This window comes from Hordeum vulgare, chromosome 7H (assembly GCF_904849725.1).
Source record: "Hordeum vulgare subsp. vulgare chromosome 7H, MorexV3_pseudomolecules_assembly, whole genome shotgun sequence".
Taxonomy (NCBI): domain Eukaryota; kingdom Viridiplantae; phylum Streptophyta; class Magnoliopsida; order Poales; family Poaceae; genus Hordeum; species Hordeum vulgare.
In genome coordinates this window covers 151,456,670-151,467,193 of record NC_058524.1, presented here as the reverse complement: position 1 = coordinate 151,467,193, position 10,524 = coordinate 151,456,670, and the positions used below count along the sequence as shown (strand labels likewise).

General features: G+C 46.1%; 1 pseudogene; it reads left to right on the top strand.

The window, feature by feature from the left end:
* Nucleotides 1-1,175: 1,175 nt before the first annotated feature.
* LOC123408525 lies at nt 1,176-2,353 on the top strand (annotated as a pseudogene).
* The last annotated feature ends 8,171 nt before the right edge of the window (nt 2,354-10,524 follow it).

Genomic DNA, 10,524 nt, shown 5'->3' with positions numbered 1-10,524 from the left:
AGTAGTCATATGATGTTGAAGTAATATGTGTTGACTGATATTTAAGTTATGGTGTTATTCTTTTAGTGGTGTTATGTGAACGCCGACTACATAACACTTCGCCTTTTTAGACCTAGGGGAATGCATCAGGTATAAAGAATGCGTATGGTGGGTTGCCGGAGTGACAGAAACCTGAACCCCAGTTTGCATAATTTTGCATGAGGGAGTATTGGATCCTAAAGCTTATTGCTATGGTTAGGATTTTCCTTATTTTCTCTCTTGTATTTGTGGATGCTTGAAAGAGGGATTAATCATAAGAGTGTACTCGTCTTAGCCTAGACGGTGCACTAGTTAAGATCCACCCACATAACTCTTATCAATACAAAACATACTACTATACGGAATATGGCGAAAGCACTTCACTATCTCTCCCGTGTGTCCTCAGGAACGCCTTAGTCTTTATAAGTTCATTCCACCGGCTTATCCTTTGTGTTCAAAGGGATTGGGCCACGTGCTGCACCTCAGCACCATTTACTTTCATTGCATTTATTTCCGTTTGCTTATATTAGAAAACCCATAAAAAGTTACCTTTGAGTACTTGCAGTTATTCCTATCTCAAGATCACTTGTCAGTACCTTCTGCTCCTTGTTGGGTTCGACAGCCTTACTTATCGAAAAGGCTACGATAGATCCCCTACACTTGTGGGTCATCAACGGAGGCGGGAAATTAGCGGGCGCTGCAAATGATTGCGCCTGCGAAGGAGAAAGCGGGGGGTCGCGCACTACATTTGGCGCGCCGCTTCTGGCGCGCCAATAAAATGTTGCGCTTGCCACGCTGCTTCCCATCGCCCTCACCGAGCTCTGCTGCTTGCTCGCCACTCTGCCGCTTCCCCGCCGCTGCCTCTGTTGCCCCACCACCGATGCACCCCCACCAAGCCACCATGCCACCACGCCGTCGTGGATCTTCGGGCTACCGCGGCGTCCGCGAGCACCCCTCACGCGCCTACTATGCCGAGATCCGGTCCGGGGACGTCCGCCTCAACCTCGGCACGTTCGAGACCTCGCACGAGGCCACCCGCGCGTACGATGCGGTGGCGTGGCGCCTAGGGAGGCCTCACGCGTAGATGAATTTCCAGGAAGTCTACACGCGCGAGCAGGCGTAGGACCTCGCCCCTCCGCCTCGTCTGATAATAGACCATGACCGTGAAGACCATCGTCGGCGGACAACGCCACCTCCTCTTCGCTAAGGAGGACGAGCGAGCCATGGCGGAGTGGCACCGGCGCCACCCGGAGGACGTCGCCGCCGAGAACATCTTCTGGGTAGAGAGGACGGCAAGGCGCCGCGAGGAGCGGGATGACAGGGTCAACACAAGGCACTGGCCATATCGTAGTGCGAGGTCGTCAACAACGGTGGGACGTCGTTCTTCGGGAGTGATGATGAACGTTGGGGTGATATTTGGCTCGATACCTCAAACACTGAGGATGATGATGAGGAGGAGGACGACGACAAGGAGTAGGTTCCAGTAGTTGCACCGTAGTTTTTGTCTAGTTGCACCATAGTTTTTTATCTATCTATGTCATGTATCATTTTATCTATGTACTATGAAATATCTATGTATCATTTTATCTATCTATCTATGAAATATCTATGTATATCTATGTATCGTGCGAGAGTGCGCGCGCTGCATTTTAACGCGCCTGCTCGAGCTAGGCACGCGCGCTGCATTTTACAGCGGCCGCTGGGGCCAGCGCTGGCCACTGCGCCAAAACAGGCGAACGGCGCACCCCCACCGAGCCACTGTGCCGACGCGCTTTCCTGGATCTTCGGGCTACCGCGACATCCGCGAGCACCCCTCTGGCGCCTACTATGCCGAGATCCGGTCCGGCGACGTCCGCCTCAGCCTCGGCATGTTTGAGACCTCGCGCAAGGCCGCACGCGCATATGACGCGGCGGCGTGGCGCCTAGGGAGGCCTCGCGCGTAGATGAATTTCCAGGACGTCTACACGCACGAGCAGGTGCAGGACCTCGCCCGTCCGCCTCGTCTGATAACAGACCAGGACCGTGAGGACCACCATCGCCGGCAGCGCTGCCTCCTCATCGCCAAGGAGGACGAGTGAGCCATGGCGGAGTGGCACCGACGCCACCCGGAGGACATCGCCGCCGAGAACGTCTTCTGGGCGGAGAGGATGGCAAGGCGCATCGAGGAGCAGGATGACAGGCGTCGGCGCAAGGTACTGGCCATATCATAGTGGAGGTCGTCAACAACGGTGGGACGTCATTCTTCGGGAGTGATGATGAACGTTGGGATGATATTTGGCTCGGTACCTCAGACACTGAGGATGATGACGAGGAGGAGGAGGAGGACAGGGAGTAGGTTCTAGTAGTTGCACCATAGTTTTTTCTGGTAGCACCGTAGTTTTTTATCTATCTATGCGATGTATCATTTTATCTATGTATTGTGAAATATCTATGTATCATTTTATCTTTCTATCTATGAAATATCTATGTATATCTATGTATCGTGTGAGAATGCGCGCGCTGCATTTTAGCGCGCCTGCTGGAGCTAGGCGCGTGCACTGCATTTTACAGCGGCCTCTGGGGCTAGCGCTGGCGGGTGCGCCAAAACAGGCGAACGACGCGCCGCAAACTCATTTTTAGCGCGCCGCGCGTTGGGCAGCTGTTGGAGATGCTCTTAGAGTTGTATACTTGTACTACGGGTTTTGGACTGGCAGGGAGAAATGTTCTACTTTCAGTCTGTGTAGAAGTCAACCCATCCATGCAAACTCTTTACTGTATTAGAATTAATGTAGTTGAGTAGAATTTATGTAGAAAATTTATATGCCTTGTAGTTTTATCATGTGCATGCCATTCAACTAACTTGCTCTTGTCCATGTAGATGGAGACATGGAGTAGGAGGACGAGCAGCAACAACAAATCATCCTGATGATGGCGGGGCGCGGGAGTCAATGGTAATCATGCTTGCCTTTTTAGAGGTGGCAAACACAGGCGACACGCAGACAGCAACCTGGACCACCAGGCTTCCTTGCCTTTTTAGTTTTAGTTGTGTTTGTTGCATCACCAACGGCATCGCAAGTCAGTATGTAGTGCGCTTGTGGAGTTGGGGTATGTACTATATTGTCTATGTACTAGGTTAGGTGTTGTTGTTGCTAGACCAATGATGATCATCTGAGTTTTGCATTATGTGCAGGCCAACCTTTGTGATCTTAGTTGTCGACACTTGTGTGATCTCGGCTTACTTTGTGATACATGTTGTATGATATAGTATGTTTTATGGATGATCTTGTGATGTTCTTATTTGCTTGTGGTCTGCGCTGATATTTGTGATATATGCATGGGTCGTGTAACGATGATGGGCTGAGAGAAGAGAGGGGTTTGCGGCTCGGCGCATGATTTTTTAAACACCGAAAAAATGTCCGAGGATAAACCGATGACGGTGCCCCTACGGTCGACCGTTGGGTACCAAACAGACTCTGATTGCGACGAAATTTGGTAGGCGGTCTATTTATAATATATTAAGACCGCACGCCACGTTTCAACTCAATCAGAGAATATTTTATACACACTTTTAAAAACAGGGTTTTGACGATGCCATGGGGGCGTGTGTGTGTGGTGAGGCTCAGAACGTACAACGACGAGAACTGGCAACTAACAACGGATGCAAGTTTGAAAATTGGCGGCAACGGGATGCCGATGCAATGCTGATGATGCGCATGATGCGATGATGATCCGACAAATAAAAATAACCACATGACGAAAACGGGATAAAAGGGAGAATCTTCTGAAACGTCGGTCTCGGGCTGTCATAGAAGGTCAGAGCATCATGGTACTGGAGTAGAGGCAGCGATGGGGCTGAGGGTGTCGTCGAGCGGGAAGAAGCGGTGGAGCATGTGCGGCAGGGAGGCAGCAAGGAGCGGGAGTGCGGCGGCCGGGTTTGCGTGGCCATAGAAGAAGAGGCGCTAGAGCATGGTCCGACGGTGACTTGGCGGTTGTCTCCGATGCGGCTCCGCACATGCCTATAGGAGGGGTAGTCTTTAGCTGCGACAGGCGGTTAAGCGTGGGCTTGGGAGCAGTCTGTAAAGACATGACGGGGCATCCACGGGACAAGAGCGTGGCATGAGTGCGCTCCTACAATGTTGTTCTCAAGTCCATCCTAATTTGATGTGTGGCACGAGGCCATGATGAGACAGATCCACAATGCCCAGATCAACGACAGTATCGTCCCAGACCTTTACTCATTCAACACACTGATCCTGGGCTGCTGGCAGGTGCTCTGGAGCGTGATGGAAGGTATTCATATCCCATACGAGTGTTTACCTCCTTTATCTTTGTAAATAGCAAGGTAACATATTTCGACTTCCAGGAATTTATATCCCGTCATGAGTGTTTACCTTTTTATTTTCTTAAATGAGCATGGTTCTACTTTTTTAGAGAACTATAATTTACAACCAATCAAACTAGATCTGTTGGCATTTAGAGGTGGCAAACACAGTCGACGCGCAGACAACAACCTGGACCACCTGGCTCCCTTGCTTTTTTAGTTTTAGTTGTGTTTGTTGCATCACCGGCGGCATCGCAAATCAGTATGTAGTGCGCTTGTGGAGTTGGGGTATGGACTATATTGTCTATGTACTAGGTTAGGTGTTGTTGTTCCTAGATCCAATGATGCTCATCTGAGTTTTGCATTACGTGCAAGCCAACCTTTGTGATCTTAGTTGTCGACACTTGTGTGATCTCGGCTTACTTTGTGATACATGTCATATGATATAGTATGTTTTATGGATGATCTTGTGATGTTCTTATTTTCTTGTGGTCTGCGCTGATATTTGTGATATATGCATGGGCTCTATATATATTGAATTGCTGAAAATATTGTAAATCAAATGGCTGACAGAGATGGTAAAAGGCCGATGGTAGCTGCCAACTTCGTTGTCCATCGCGTGGGCTGCTTGATGGCAAACACTTCTTTGCCGTCTGGTGCACGTGAAGGTTGACGGAAAATGATTCTTCTTTGCTGTTTGGTGCACGTGGAGGGTGACGGTAAAGGCTTCTTCTTTGCCCTCTAGTGCACATGGAGGATGATGGGAAAGGCTTCTTCTTTGACGTTTGGTGCACGTGGAGACTGACAGCAAAGACACTAACTCCGTTTGTTTGGCATCCGGTTCCATCAGTTGCTTTTTTGTCGTCTTTCCTAATTTACGGACGACAAAGAGTTTATACTAATGGCAAAATCTTTGCCTTCTTCCCGATGGAAAGCTGACGACAAAGTACCTCTTTGTCCATTCATAGTATGTCGTCAAGCTTTGTCGTCTACTCGTTGACGACAAAATCTTTGCCGTGTGTATACAAGCCTTTGCCGTCTGTTTGTACCTGACGGCAAACCTCTTAATTTCTGTAGTGATTGTAGTTGTTATTCGCTTGATCATACATTTGTTTAGATTAGCTTAATTACACATCTTATGCCGAAGATTTTCTTTTTCATGCTACTGATTTTGCCATAGAAAAAATCAAGTTCATTCTCGCCACCCCGTATAAGCACAACCTACCTCGTTGGATAGTAAAAACAATTTGGATTGCTATCCTTAGTGATAGCCCCCAATGCTAAATTTTGTGAGGCGCCCTAGAGTGGTACACCCCCATCATAGCCCCCATCATCCACCTGCCACCTTGATGAGACGATTCCAAATAAAATATTTGTATCATTATGTTTCTTTTAATATTTCTATCAAAAATATTAGATTTTTTGAAGGGCCCCGTATTCTCATCTCGTCCCGGGCCCTTCAAATCACAAGACCGAGCCATTAGTTTGTAACGAACCTACTCCTGATATGGTAGAAGGAGACGGAAGGGAGGAAGATGGCAAAAGGAGGCAGAGAGGACTAAGCACAACTTCTCTCACTCTAACTCATTTCTTGAGATAATTCTCGATAGCCTTATATGATAGGGCAACAACCTCTATCACAAACGCATTCGATATGCAGGGCGGGGATCTCACTAACTCTTTTCCTAGGATACACATACCAGCTACCCACATCACATAAGACACTTAGAGCATGGTTAATAATACAGTCAACAATCGGCTATAAGGAGTTGCCATGTCATATAGAGCCAAGCTAATAGCTGGCATATACAATACTAAGTTTTAGATGTGTACTACTTTAGTAGTAATTGGCCCACCTTACAATCTCATAAAATGTCTTGGGTCTCGTGCTGTAGCTGCCTACTCATCAAAAGCTCGCTTCTTTTCTCTCTCCTCCTCTCTCTCCTCCAACTAAGCAAGGATATAATCAGGAACGAATCTAGGGGTCGAGGGGGGCTAGACCTCCCTAACAAATTGATTTTTCTACTATGATAGTGGTTATTGTAGCCAAAAAATTTCACTTCATATGAACTTTGCCCCATCCAGGAACAAACTTGCCTCCCTTATGCTTGCATGCTGGCTCCGTCCCTGAATATAATATTCTAATCCTTATAGCATGCTGATGTCATCTTATTATACTTGCTCTTACTCATGTCTTGTCGTTGGCTCCATTGGAACTTTCTCTACCTCAGTTATGGGGTTATTGTCTCAATCGTGACAACGGTTCATAGGCTATCTCAATGAGGTCAAGGGACGATCCACTGTTCCTTGTGAAGGAGAGTGTCCAATGTTGGATGTTTGCTAAGCTCGTACGGCTCGCTCGGTAGCAGCCTGCCACATGGCAGCAGCGCGTAAGTAGGAGTAGCCGTGTGTCCGCTGCAGGCTCGTGTTCCATCCTTCAAATGATACCTCATACCTCAACTAATCCTCAAACAAATAGATCCATCGTTATCTTCCCATGGGAGTCTAAACCTTTGGATGCAGGGTTCATCTGGCCTTAGCTTATCCGTAGTGCAAGACTAATTACTGCTCCACTCACTTAAACTCTTGGAGCTTCGATACTGCCGAAAGCGTACTACCTCTTTTAGGTACTGAATTTGTTTGGTCATCGATTATGTTCTAACTATCGCACTAGTAGAAAATTGGTCTTTCGGCCGAAGCTCAAAACCACATTAGCCCGGTTCAGTTTGCTAGGGCATTGGTCCCGGTTCTGTTCATCTCATTAGTCCCGGTTTGGGGCAAAAACCGGGACTAAAGATCCAGCGACTGCCACGTGGCGTGCCGCGGAGCATTAGTCCCAGTTTGTGGCAAGAACCGGGACTAAATGATAGGCTATTAGTCCTTGTTTAGACAAAAACCGGGACTAAAGTGTTGCCTATATAAACCATCGCCCCTGCCCACCCTCTCCTCTGTTTTTTGGCTGTTGAGGGCGTGCATGCTATGCTCTTGCCACTCTAGTTCATGCACATGAGGTGTTCGATGAAAGGCCCGAGCCACACTACTTAAGCTTTCTCCTCTCCACGCTCGACATCCAAACTCCATTTTTCTCAATATTTGTCTAGGTTTGGCCATGCACCAACTACACAAGTGTTTTAAAAGGTTAGCTACTTCATCCTTTCATCTCTCACTGCTAGTTTAGCTCATTTCAAATGCTCTAGAAGTAGAGTGATTTGTGGGTTTTAGTGTAGGAGTGTATGTGGGAGTTATTTTGTTTTAGATGCAAAATTTGAGCTCAGATTAACTTCTTAGAGTCTGCACATGTGTAGGGTGCCGTCCCGTGCCCGTCCTCACCGTTGTCGATCGCCCGTGCCGATCTCGTCACGAGCACCACCGTGGTGAGCCTCTTGTTCTTATCTTCTTTTTAAAAGAAAAAAAAATCTTACTTGTATGATTTAGATACATACTTGTATAAATTACTTACTTTCATTATTTTTTGTTATTATATAGTGCGATGGTTTTGGTATCCGCCTCCGTCGGCCCTCGTCCTGTCTATGATTCGGATGTGGTATATATTATCTTTTATAACTATTTGTTTTATTTAGTGTTTATAACAATTATGACGACCAACGTGACATATATATTTTAATCTAGGAGGTATGTGAACCGGAAATTCCAACCCTCATAGAAATTCTTATCGAGAAGTTAAATTTGGTTAAAAAAGAAAACAATTACTTGAAGGAAAAATTGAAAATAATTGAGGAGAAGAATATGGAACTAGAGCTGCATGTCGCCGATGTCATCGATGATCGCAAGATGAAGATCGCTGCGATGCGCTTGAAGATGGATGCAGTGCGCTTGAAGATGGATGATATGCGCTTGAAGATTAGGAATATTACAAAATATGCCATTGATAAAGAGGCTTGGTATCATTATGATGTTGGGTCAATTGTTACCTTAGTTGCGATTTTGATCGCATTTGTTGTTGCATTTAAATGTTTTACATAGTTGTATGTTATTTTATGAGAGAACTTTATGTATTTATTTTTGCAATAATAACATTTGATCACTATTGTGCTTTGGTTTTAATGTGATGATGAACTTGTATTGATTTGGTCATTTCTCTATTCATGATGTTCTGCAATGGTTTTTTGATATACTTAGTTTCATAATAGAGATGAACCGCCAATGGATGTACGGTGACCGACGCACTTCGGAGTACATTACGAACCGGGACTAATGCCCGAGTCACACTAAAGTTCTCACAAAATGGTATCCTCGACCGAGGTTAGCAACCTTATCATTTTCATCTGTAATTGATACAAAAATATTGCATGTGTCAATGTACGGTGGTCATTTCACTATTCATGTAGGATGCCAGATCGATGCATGGAAGAGATGGATGTACGGCAAACGGCACGGTTCCAGATTTATTGCAGGCCTGCATAAATTTATCGATGTGGATGAGGCAAACAAAGTGGATAATTTTATGCCTTGTCCATGTGTTGGTTGTCGAAACGTGAAGGAGTGCTCTAGCTCAAAAATAATTCATCACCACTTGCTTTAGAGAGGTTTCATGCCCACATATTATTGTTGGACCATGCACGGAGAAAGAGGGGTTAGGATGGAAGACAAAGAAGAAGAAGATGATGATGACAACTATCCTATGTTCACTGAAGAATACGGTGATACTACAATGGAAGACAATGAAGAAGAAGGAGGTGAAGAACAACCGGCATCAGATGAGCCCGCTGATGGTCTTGGTCGGGTCATTTCTCATGCAAAAAAGAGAATACAATACAGAAAAAGGAGAAGCTGAAGTTGGAGGCCATGCTAAAGAATCATACAAAGTTGTTGTACCCAAATTGCGAAGATGGCAGCACAAAGCTCGGTAACACACTTGAACTATTGAAATGGAAGGCAGAAACTGGTTTATCTGAAAAGGGATTTGAGAAGTTACTGAAAATATTGAAGCCGAAGCTTCCAAAGGATAACGAATTTCCCGAGACTACGTACGAAGCAAAGAAGGCTATATGCCCTCTTGGATTGGATGTGCAGAAGATACATGCATGCATTAATGATTGCATCCTATACCATGGTGAGAAGTACGAAAATATGGATAAATGCCTGGTATGCACTGCATGTCGGTACAAGATCAGACATGATGACCCTGGTGATGTTGAGGGCAATGACGAGCCCCCCAGGAAGAAGGTTCCTGCTAAGGTTAATTGGTATGCTCCTATAATACCATGGTTGAAACGTCTATTCAGAAATAATGAGCATGCCAAGTTGATGCGATGGCACAAAGACGAGCGTAAGAAAGACGGGAAAAAGTTGAGACACCTCATAGATGGGTCGCGGTGGAGGAAAATCGAGAGGGAGTGGCCGGACTTTGCAGATGACCCAACGAACTTATGGCTTGGTCTAAGTACAGACGACATGAATCCTTTTGGGGAGCAGAGCTGCCGTCACAGCACCTGTCCCGTGACTCTATGTATCTACAACCTTCCTCCTTGGTTGTGCATGAAGCGGAAGTTCATTATGATGCCAGTGCTCATCCAAGGACCGAAGCAACCCGGCAACGACATTGATGTGTACCTAAGGCCATTAGTTGATGAAATTTTGCAGTTGTGGGCCAAACCAGGTGTACGTGTGTGGGATGAGCACAAACAGCGGGAATTTGACCTACGAGCATTGTTGTTCATAACCATCCATGATTGGCCTGCTCTTAGTAACATTTCAGGACAGTCAAACAAGGGATACAATGCATGCACGCACTGTTTTGATAAGACTAAAGGTACATATTTGGAAAAATCTAAGAAGGTTGTCTACCTGGGGTGTCGTCAATTTCTTCCGACCAATCATCCCGTAAGAAAGAAAGGCAAGCATTTCAACGGTGAGGCAGATCACCGGAAGAATCCTAACCTCCCTACTGGTGATGAGTTATTGGCTATGGTCAAGGATTTGGATCAAATGGTAATCTTTGGAAAGGGTCCTGGCGGTCAATCTGTTTCGAAAGACGATGTTACCGGACACGTGCCCATGTGGAAAAAGAAATCTTTATTTTGGGAGCTACCCTATTGGAAACACCTAGAGGTCCGGTCTTCAATCGACGTGATGCACATGACGAAGAATCTTTGCGTGAACCTGCTAGGCTTCCTGGGCGTGTATGGGAATACAAAAGATACAACAGAAGCACAGGAGGAGCAGCTACGTATGAAAGACCCATA